Raw genomic sequence first — 8,972 nt, 5'->3', positions numbered from 1 at the left:
ATGATTTAATCCTCTGTGTATAAGCTAAAACTCTACACACTAAATCATCTACTACATAAGTAAATAGACACCATAAACTAATATATGATCTATTAAAATTGAGCAAATATTTATTCTATAATAAATATTATTTCTTAACATATGGTTAATAGTATATATCCCAACAGCTGCAATTTTAGAAATTTGAAATCTTTTTTTTTTGCGGACATAAGTTTATATAAAAAAAATTATCTTTGTTATTCTTCAGATCATCGTTTAATGAATAGCAGCGACTAAAATGTTGGTGAAAATTGTGAAGAAGAAAGACGGAGAAAAAAAATCATGGGTGTAAAAGGAATAACAATAGTTTATTGTCACAACTCAAAAATCTTAATAGGTCATTAACTAAGGCACCTATGATTTCTCCGTTAGTAAACCCCTCTCTTTATTAATTATTAAGACTAGTGAGAAGTGGAAATATGAGAAAAGTATGATAAAATAATAAAGTCAGAAATTTGAGTCATAAAAACTAAGACAATTCCAAGAATTGATAACATTTATACAAGAGCGACTAAGATCAAAAAAAATTATGAGTCCAAACGCTACTCTGTCTAAAATAGAAAACACATATAATCTAAAATAGAGCTAGAATATAAAGCCGCTTGATGTGTCATAGTTTATTAAATTTTCCACTATTAAAGTTGAATGAGGCATTCTAATTTTCAGTCATTCCAGAAAAATGTTACTGTGAGTCACATTTTAACTGTAAAATGTGCCTCAGAGTAACGAATTATAAAACGTTACTGATAATAACGTTTTATGTCTATTTACTTTGTCAGATTTTTGTCTTCTGTTATTGATTTTTTTGAATAAAATACAACCTAAAACGTTACTGAGAACTATGTTTATACTAATTTTGTAAAATTTCAAAAAATGTACTATTTTGGTGAATTGATTTTAATAATGACTTACTTTGATAAAAAATTCCTTAAAATATATAAACTTTGTGTGTTCTTAAGTATGTTTATGTGGATAAGATATGTTTTTTGTTGTGAATGTACATGAAAAAAGGGTTTCGAGAGCAAATAAGTAAATTTTGTGAAAAATGAGTTAAGTACACCTTGGACAGTGCAAGCCATAAGAGTCCGGAACCTAAATAAGCCACAGAAAGATAAAAGTGATCAAAATAAGCCACTATTCTAGTAAGTAACTAAAATAGGCCTAGCATCCCCGCTTAAGGTCCAAGAGGCATTGAACTACTATTAGGAAGGGTTTAGACTGAAATAAACTCCTAATAGGCCCACCTAGACACCAAGCCAAATAATTTGGACTAGCATTTAGCACATAGAGTCTCATATTAGCCTCTAGATTTTATTAGCATGCTTGCAAACACATATAATTGTGAAAAAGTCTCATGCTAGGCGTGTGGCATACAACATATTATAGCAATAATTATTTTTGGAACATTAGATACAGGAAGCAATTATACAAGTGGCAGAAAGCAATCATGGAGGCAGGAAATGTCTTTTAGAGCAGTGAAGATCAGATTATTAAGCAACAGTCAATTCATTAGATGCATAAATAACTAAACGAGAAAAAAAAGATCAATTAGGGCAGACTAAATTTTAAGCAATTAGGATTTTAACATGCTGTAAAATTAATTTATTTTTTAAGTGACAAACCAGTTCATTACGATGCAACAAATTGATTATTTTGGACAACTTTAAATGACAGATAAATTTAATGTCACAGTTAACATGCAGAAGAAGACATTAATTTATTTTAGATAGAAATTACTTATTTTAAGTAGAGATTATTCATAAAAGACAAAAAAAAAATACTAAAAATTTATTAGAAGCCTATGAAAAGCTAACTAAGTGATTAACATGCTGAAATTTTATTAACAACCTAAAATATTTTTATTAGCTGACAGGCTTAAATTACTAAAATATGCAGAAATTATTTAAACTAATTAGTTAACATCAATGATTTTATTGTTTTAATCCTATAGGCATGATTTCTAGATGGTTTGGATTTATTCACATAAAGCAACCATTACAACTAATTGGTAAACTCATTAATTCACATACCAAATAAAATATCTGAATGCCTATGCACATGATTTCTAAATAAAGAACACAACTTATAGACATGGTTTCTATACATGAATAACACATTAATAAACATTTAAATCCTATAGGCATGCATTTCTAAGTAATCTGAATTTATTAACAACCAATCAGCCATTACAATCTAATTAATTGACCTATTGAATTAAGATTACTTTCTAGACAGATTGCAGATTTAATTTTCTAAACATGCTGGCAGTTGATCAAGATTAATTTGCTAACTATTGACATACTAAATTTGTTAGGCACATTTTGGTAAATTCTTATGGGCCCATTTTATTAACATGCTGAGGTGAATAAAGTCTAATCCAAATAAAGCAAATATTCAAATTATAAGACAATTAATACATAATGGTTGATTTTAACAATAAGGCAAAGTTGCATGAGCGAAGGGTTGAAATTAGGTCGATTGCTAAGTGATTCCGACATGCCGCACATACCAAAAAATAAACTACGCTAAAAGGAAAAGGAACAATTAGCACGTATATCCCCCTCCCCCTTGGACGATTCCCCAAGTTATCATATATAGAGAGAGTTAGAGTTATACAAAATATTACAAGTTCAAAGAATAAATAAACAGTATTTCCAGCATTAAGATAAACTTGAACATAAGAATCTTGTCCGAAAATCTCTTTGAGGCGACTCTTGAACCTTTTAAGTTCAAAACCCTGTTAAAGTACAACGAAAAATACGAGCAAGTAACACCACATAATAGATGATAGCAAGATGATAAATAATTATATAGTACGCACATTTAATTATTTCATGTACACAAGTAACATATGGCATGTAAGAACTTAACAAGTTGTGGAGAATATATAATCACACAAAGCAAGAAAGGATAAGAAGACTGACTCGGAGGCTTCCCGCCATTCAAACATACAACAACAATTGAAACAATTCAAAACGGAAATTAAACTAATAGAGAAACAACTAACCGGTTAAGCAGAATATATGTTTAACAGCAATGAAGACAAACTTGATCCACTACTAGACCCGAACACAGCAAAATCGAATAAAGATAGCTCTTTTAAATGTTTATCGAAATCTTAATTCTTTTAAGAGTAGAGAGTTTTTTTTTTTCTTAGAATATGTCAACGTGAGTCCGTAATAATGAGACTAAGGGCCACTTTATATAGTAGCAAAAAAGGCACATAATACAAGGAAAGAAATAATTTTAGGAGTCAATTGAAAAAAGTTTTCCTTAAACAAAGGGAGTACACAATCCCTTTCTTTTTCACTACAGAATAATATTCTTACCATAAATAACCCACAAAATCTGCCTAACTTTCACTAAGGCAAGAAAGTCGATTAGTAAAATTCATTTTAGATGACACATTACAAACAAAAGTTAATATTTAAGGGAAAGGAATAACATACAGCTTAAATCAATATTCAATATTCTCATACACTACACGATCTTACCAAGTTAATTATTAAGAGAACAAGAATCAATAAGCAACAATTATGGAATTTCTTTTTATTTTTTCCTTAATACAGAAAAGGTAAAGTCAACAGAATATAACTACAATATAACATGATTCATATCAACTTTAAATACGGCAGATATGATCAATCAACCCAAAAGTGAATTAGTAAAGCAAAGTTTACCTTACCAAGAGCCACAAAACATGTCCGGACCCATTAATCAAATACCATATCATTACAAAGGAATTACCATTAAGAAGGGAGATAATTAAGGTCCAAAATTATAATTATTCTACCATTTTCAGCAAATCACGAATCCATTCAATGGACAGCCACAAGGTGATAACAATGAAAATACAAATTAACACATTAACTATCCGTTTTAGCGGAGGACCAAAGTTATTACCATAGATACAATGGGCATCACAATCGGTTAAGGAATGGAATTTTATAAACAAACAGTGATTTAGGAAATCCAAGTTAATACAAATCAGTAAGCATTAAGGAAGTTCAAATGTTTTAACATGATCTCAAGAGTAAAGCATGAACTTGGAGAACAAATCAGCCCACATATATATTAAGAATTCGAAATCTAAAACGAAAAGGTGCACCCATCTCACATTTTACAATTTTCATAGTGACATGCTTAAAATTTGGTCTCAAAAGTAAAGGAATTTGTACCTGGGACGAATCTATTAAGATCCGTCTTAAACAAAACCAAAATATGTCAAAGTGGTTGCCGTTTTTTTGTCGGAGACGTGGGTGACTGGTGGCGTGGAGCAGCGATGGTTGCTGCCCAGTTGCTTTCGCGGCTACTGGCTGTTGTTTGTACTGGCCGAAGCGGCTGGCGCTGCTGCTGTTGGAGCTGGTGTCATCTGGCACTCGCCAGCTGCTGGCCGGAGCGAGCTTCGCCGGAGCAGGTAAGAGAGAAGAGAGAGGGGGTGGCGGGTCTGCTTGGAGAGGAGAGGAAGAGATGAATAATGTTTTAGGGTTTGGAGTCTTTAGATATTAAAATAGGAAGGTTAAGGAGAATTGATCTGAACCGTAGGATTAGTTTAAATGAGCGGCTAGGATTTAACTTAAAGATGGACGGATGAGATGGGAGTTGTAATGGCCAAAATTGCAAATAAGATTGGACTAGGATTGAAATGCAAATGTGGTTATTATTGAAATAAAATTAGAATTGGTGGCTAGAGTTGAAAGGAATTAGAATAAAATCGACTAAAATTTAAATGATTTTGAGGGATTTGAAGGAATGCTATCCAATTGAAATACTACAAAATACTATAATTAAAATTACTTAAATTTTAAAAACATTTGAATTATTTAGAGTTATACTAATAATTTTTATAAAGTATGCATACTAAATATATAATTTTTTAGACAAAATTGATTAAAATTTTAAATTTGACATATTTTTAAAAATACGTATTTAATCGAATAGCATTTCCAAAATTGCTAAAGGTCGGTCAAAATTGGGTGTCAACATGGACAATGTGGGAACTCCTTTTCTTCTTTTAAAATTTACATTTATACGTTCCTAGAATTTCATCTTTGGAGTCATTCGGCGAAATAAGTCGGGCTTCGCCGACTTGATCGGCGACACGCTGAATTCTCCTTTCCATCGCCTTCTTGGCTTAGCCTTTCACCAGTTCTCTTCTGTGACTTTAGGCAATCAAAATTGTCATCGTCGATCCATTCGACGCTTCGCCAAAACACCAATCTTTTCGCCGAGTTGGTCTTATCCATGGATTGGCATCCTGGAACTTTTGGCGAGCTGAAGGTCCACTTGGCGACTCATAGAGTGGCTTTGGCGAGTACTAGCCTTATTTTTCTTCAGCTTTTTTGCTCTTTTGCCTTCCTTACTGCAAATTAGCATTTTAACATCAGTTTAGAGCATAACATAGGCATTGAGGACACTAAAACTTTGAATATTAAACCCTAAATGAATCGAAATCCACGAGTCATCAGTTATTTGTTATGATAATTATGCTAACTTGGGAACCAACTTCCACTTGTGTTTGGTTTATACTAAATGCAGTACAATATTGAGAAGAACTCTTTGGGATGATCTTATATCTCAAGAGAGTATTCTAAAGCATAAAACCAGAGAATCCATGTGTTATCCCTATGTTGAATAAGGTGCCTCATTCAAGCTATTTACAAGGCTTTCACTATGAAATAGTGATGGACATTAAGGACTAAAAATTCATTACGGAGTAAGTTTTTTACGGCCAAATATTGTTTAAGAATCCACCATTTTATTAAGAGATGGTACTCAGAAGATTCTCACTACTCTTGAAATGTCATGTGCAAAGTCAAAAGCAAAGTGTATCAATATATCCTTTGGAAGATTGGTAGAGGAGATGCGTTAATGTGGCAAGATAACTGGATATGATTTGGATCTCTCTGGCAATTTTTACCTGATGTCAAGAAACCTAGAGAGCATAAAATATTAGAATTATAGCCAATGGCAATGGGGAGGATGAGACATCTTCCTACCTTCCCAAGTGGTAGATTACATCCATGTATTCAACTAAACTTGAACTTGTCAATGGATGAGAAACATGTATTTATGGACTCCAGAACAAAATGAAATATTTACAGTGACCTTAGCTTGACATATCACAAGGCAAAAGAAGACTAGAAATTGGTTTGATGCTAAGGCCTGACATAAAAAATGATGAATTTCATTTTGTGGGGAGTACTAAGAGACAAAATTTCTACAGAAGGTAGACTCTCAAAAATGGAAATAGTTAAGATGTTGTTGCAGAACACCTCAAGATAGAGGAGGATATTGACCATTTTACTTGCTAATAAGAAGATCTGGTCAACCTTGTAAGGCTCAGTGAGCATTTTCTTCTCTAATATTTCTTTCAGACTTTTGATCAAATTTTAATGGATATGAAAATTCAATAGATCGACCAGTCTTTGATATGCTCATAAAATGTCTACCATCAATTACTATATATGTGGGAACTCTGAAAGACCAAATGTGAAGCTAAATATGAAAAGGAGTTCTACAATATTATTTCTAGCATGGATTTTAAAACGTCAGTTTAAATTGATTAAAGCCAATTTAGATTGAGAATGTCTATTGCTAATTGTCTGATGAGAAGTAAAATCAACACCGTACCAAATATCTAGTACTCTTTGAACCTTGGACAAGGAACCAACAACTAAGTTGAGGCAAACACTATGTTGTATAGAGTTAAATGATGTATAAGAAATGTACATGAGTTTATTTTAGTAGAAAGTGATTCCAAATTGCTGATGGATTGTGTGAATGACATGAGCTTTACTCCCTGGAGAATACATGAGTATGAAGTGATTAGGAGCTTAAGGATCACATGGAAATTCTTGGTTACATATTAAATCACTGCTATGGAGAAGCAAATAAGGTTGCTGATCTATTAGCCTGGCAATATCATTTATGAAGATTTTGCTAAGCTAGCTACTTATCGAAGTGAAGGGTATAATGACCCTGGACAGATGCGGATGACAAATTTCAGAACCTGATAAAAGAAGAAGAAATAATTAATCTAGGATCCCTCGTAAAGGACCATTTGTATGTATTGTCATTAATTAATCGTAAGCCATCTTTTGCATTTACTTTATCTCAATTACGATATTCTGATATCCTCATATTTGAGCAAGGAGTAATTCACTGCTTGTAACCTCCCTCATATCATCTTATAATTTTTTGTTGGAAGATGAATAAAATGTAAGTTTTTGAAAAAAAAAGAAGTTATAACGTGAATTTTTTTTTGGATAATACATGGGGTATATTTAGGCCCATTTGTTTGTAATTAATAAAGGTCTGAATAATCATTCAGATCCAGCCCATTAAGTACGTTTGATTTTTAGAATTTTGAATCTTAATAATTCAGATTCAGCTCATTAAATCTTTTTGTTTCTTATTTTTAAAAATAGTCTCTTAATGGATCTGAAAAGATCTGAACGAATCAAATTTTTAGGAGAGTCTTAACAACATTGAGACTTATTTAATATGCTTTAAAATAATAACTCGTTGCTTCTCTCTCTCTTTGTGCGACTTCCCTCTCTCTGCACATATTTTCTTCCTCTCTTTTCTTAGCCATACACCATTTTTTCCCTCTTGAATTGATAAATTTTCATTGTCTTTACAAGTATTTTTTATATTTATAAGTTTTTTTTGGTGTATTAATGTTTGTCAAGAACTCTTATTGCAATAATATTTTTGAGTATATTGATGTTTATCAAGAACTCAAGGATTCTGCGTAAAAAAAATATTAGTCATGATTAAAACAACTATGTATACATATTTGAGGTCTCTTATTAAAATTTTATTTAAGCCCACTAATTTTATTAAAACTCTTTGATCATCAAACCCGCTTGTGAAATTGCACTAAATATATTATTAGTGTTGAACTATGTATATACTTGAAGTCTTTTATTTAAAATTTTATTTTAAGTCACTAATTTTATTGAGACTCTTGTTGTTCATCATGTATTCCTAAGATATTTAGAAAAAAACTTTGAAGAATTTGGTAAGAAACAACCAAGTTTAAAGTATTTTCAAAACTAGAAAATTAAAAACAGTAGAGAAAATAGAATCAGAAACAGATTAGAAACGCAATATACAAAATATTTTTTCTCAAAGAAGAAAATTGAGCTCACTAAATGCACAGTGTTCCCTTAAGAAAATTATTCCCTTCAAGTACCCGAGGTTAATGGAATATATCCTCCCAGGATAGAACGATCTTACTTACCGGTGTATCTGTACCTATAACCATGGTGTCAACGAACCACTCAACAGCAGTAAAGTACGCTTAGAATACTAGATTTAGTAGTAGTAGAAGAAGAAGTCCAGAAAATTGGTTGTTTTAAAATGAGAGGAAATCCCCTCTATTTATAGACAATAAATCGTAGTGTGAACAGATGCTTATTGTGCCTTATCGAAAAGGCGACAACCCTTTGGAAAGTTACAACTCTTCGAAAAGGTCACACCTTTCATAAATATCACAACTTTTCATAAGAGTCACAACTCTTCATAAAAGTTGCAAGTTTTCATTAAAGTCACAACTCTTCATATTTCATTCACACCTTCACCTCTTTCATGGTTGGAGACCAAGTTATGTATCTTCTATATCTATTACTATAGATATAAATATAATTATGGAATTGAAGATCTAGTTGGTGACAAAAATGATTGATGTCCTAGTAATTCTCCATTTCAATCTTCGGTTTTGACGGATTTTTTTTTAATCATCTCAATTGAAAATTGATGAAAAGATAAGTACTACTTTAGAGGTATTGATTAAAAACAAATAGTGCACCACCTTAATATGAAGAATATAAGAAAAAGACTTAATGACCAAAAGTCCCCGCAACCTATAGCCGGATTTCCAACTACACACTCATACTTTACGGGGGTCCTATTACCCCCCCCCCCCC

At 31.9% G+C, this 8,972-nt stretch overlaps 1 long non-coding RNA gene across 1 annotated transcript; it reads right to left on the bottom strand.

The window, feature by feature from the left end:
• Positions 1-1,266: 1,266 nt before the first annotated feature.
• LOC107063492 (uncharacterized) lies at positions 1,267-4,511 on the bottom strand. The gene is made up of 2 exons (XR_001475366.1): positions 4,218-4,511; positions 1,267-2,776 (listed from the first exon to the last, which is right to left on the bottom strand). It is a non-coding gene; the product is annotated as an uncharacterized lncRNA (long non-coding RNA).
• Between the last annotated feature and the right edge of the window lie 4,461 nt (positions 4,512-8,972).

This window comes from Solanum tuberosum, unplaced genomic scaffold (genome assembly GCF_000226075.1).
Source record: "Solanum tuberosum cultivar DM 1-3 516 R44 unplaced genomic scaffold, SolTub_3.0 scf00366, whole genome shotgun sequence".
Lineage (NCBI taxonomy): Eukaryota > Viridiplantae > Streptophyta > Magnoliopsida > Solanales > Solanaceae > Solanum > Solanum tuberosum.
This window is presented reverse-complemented; position numbering and strand designations above follow the sequence as displayed.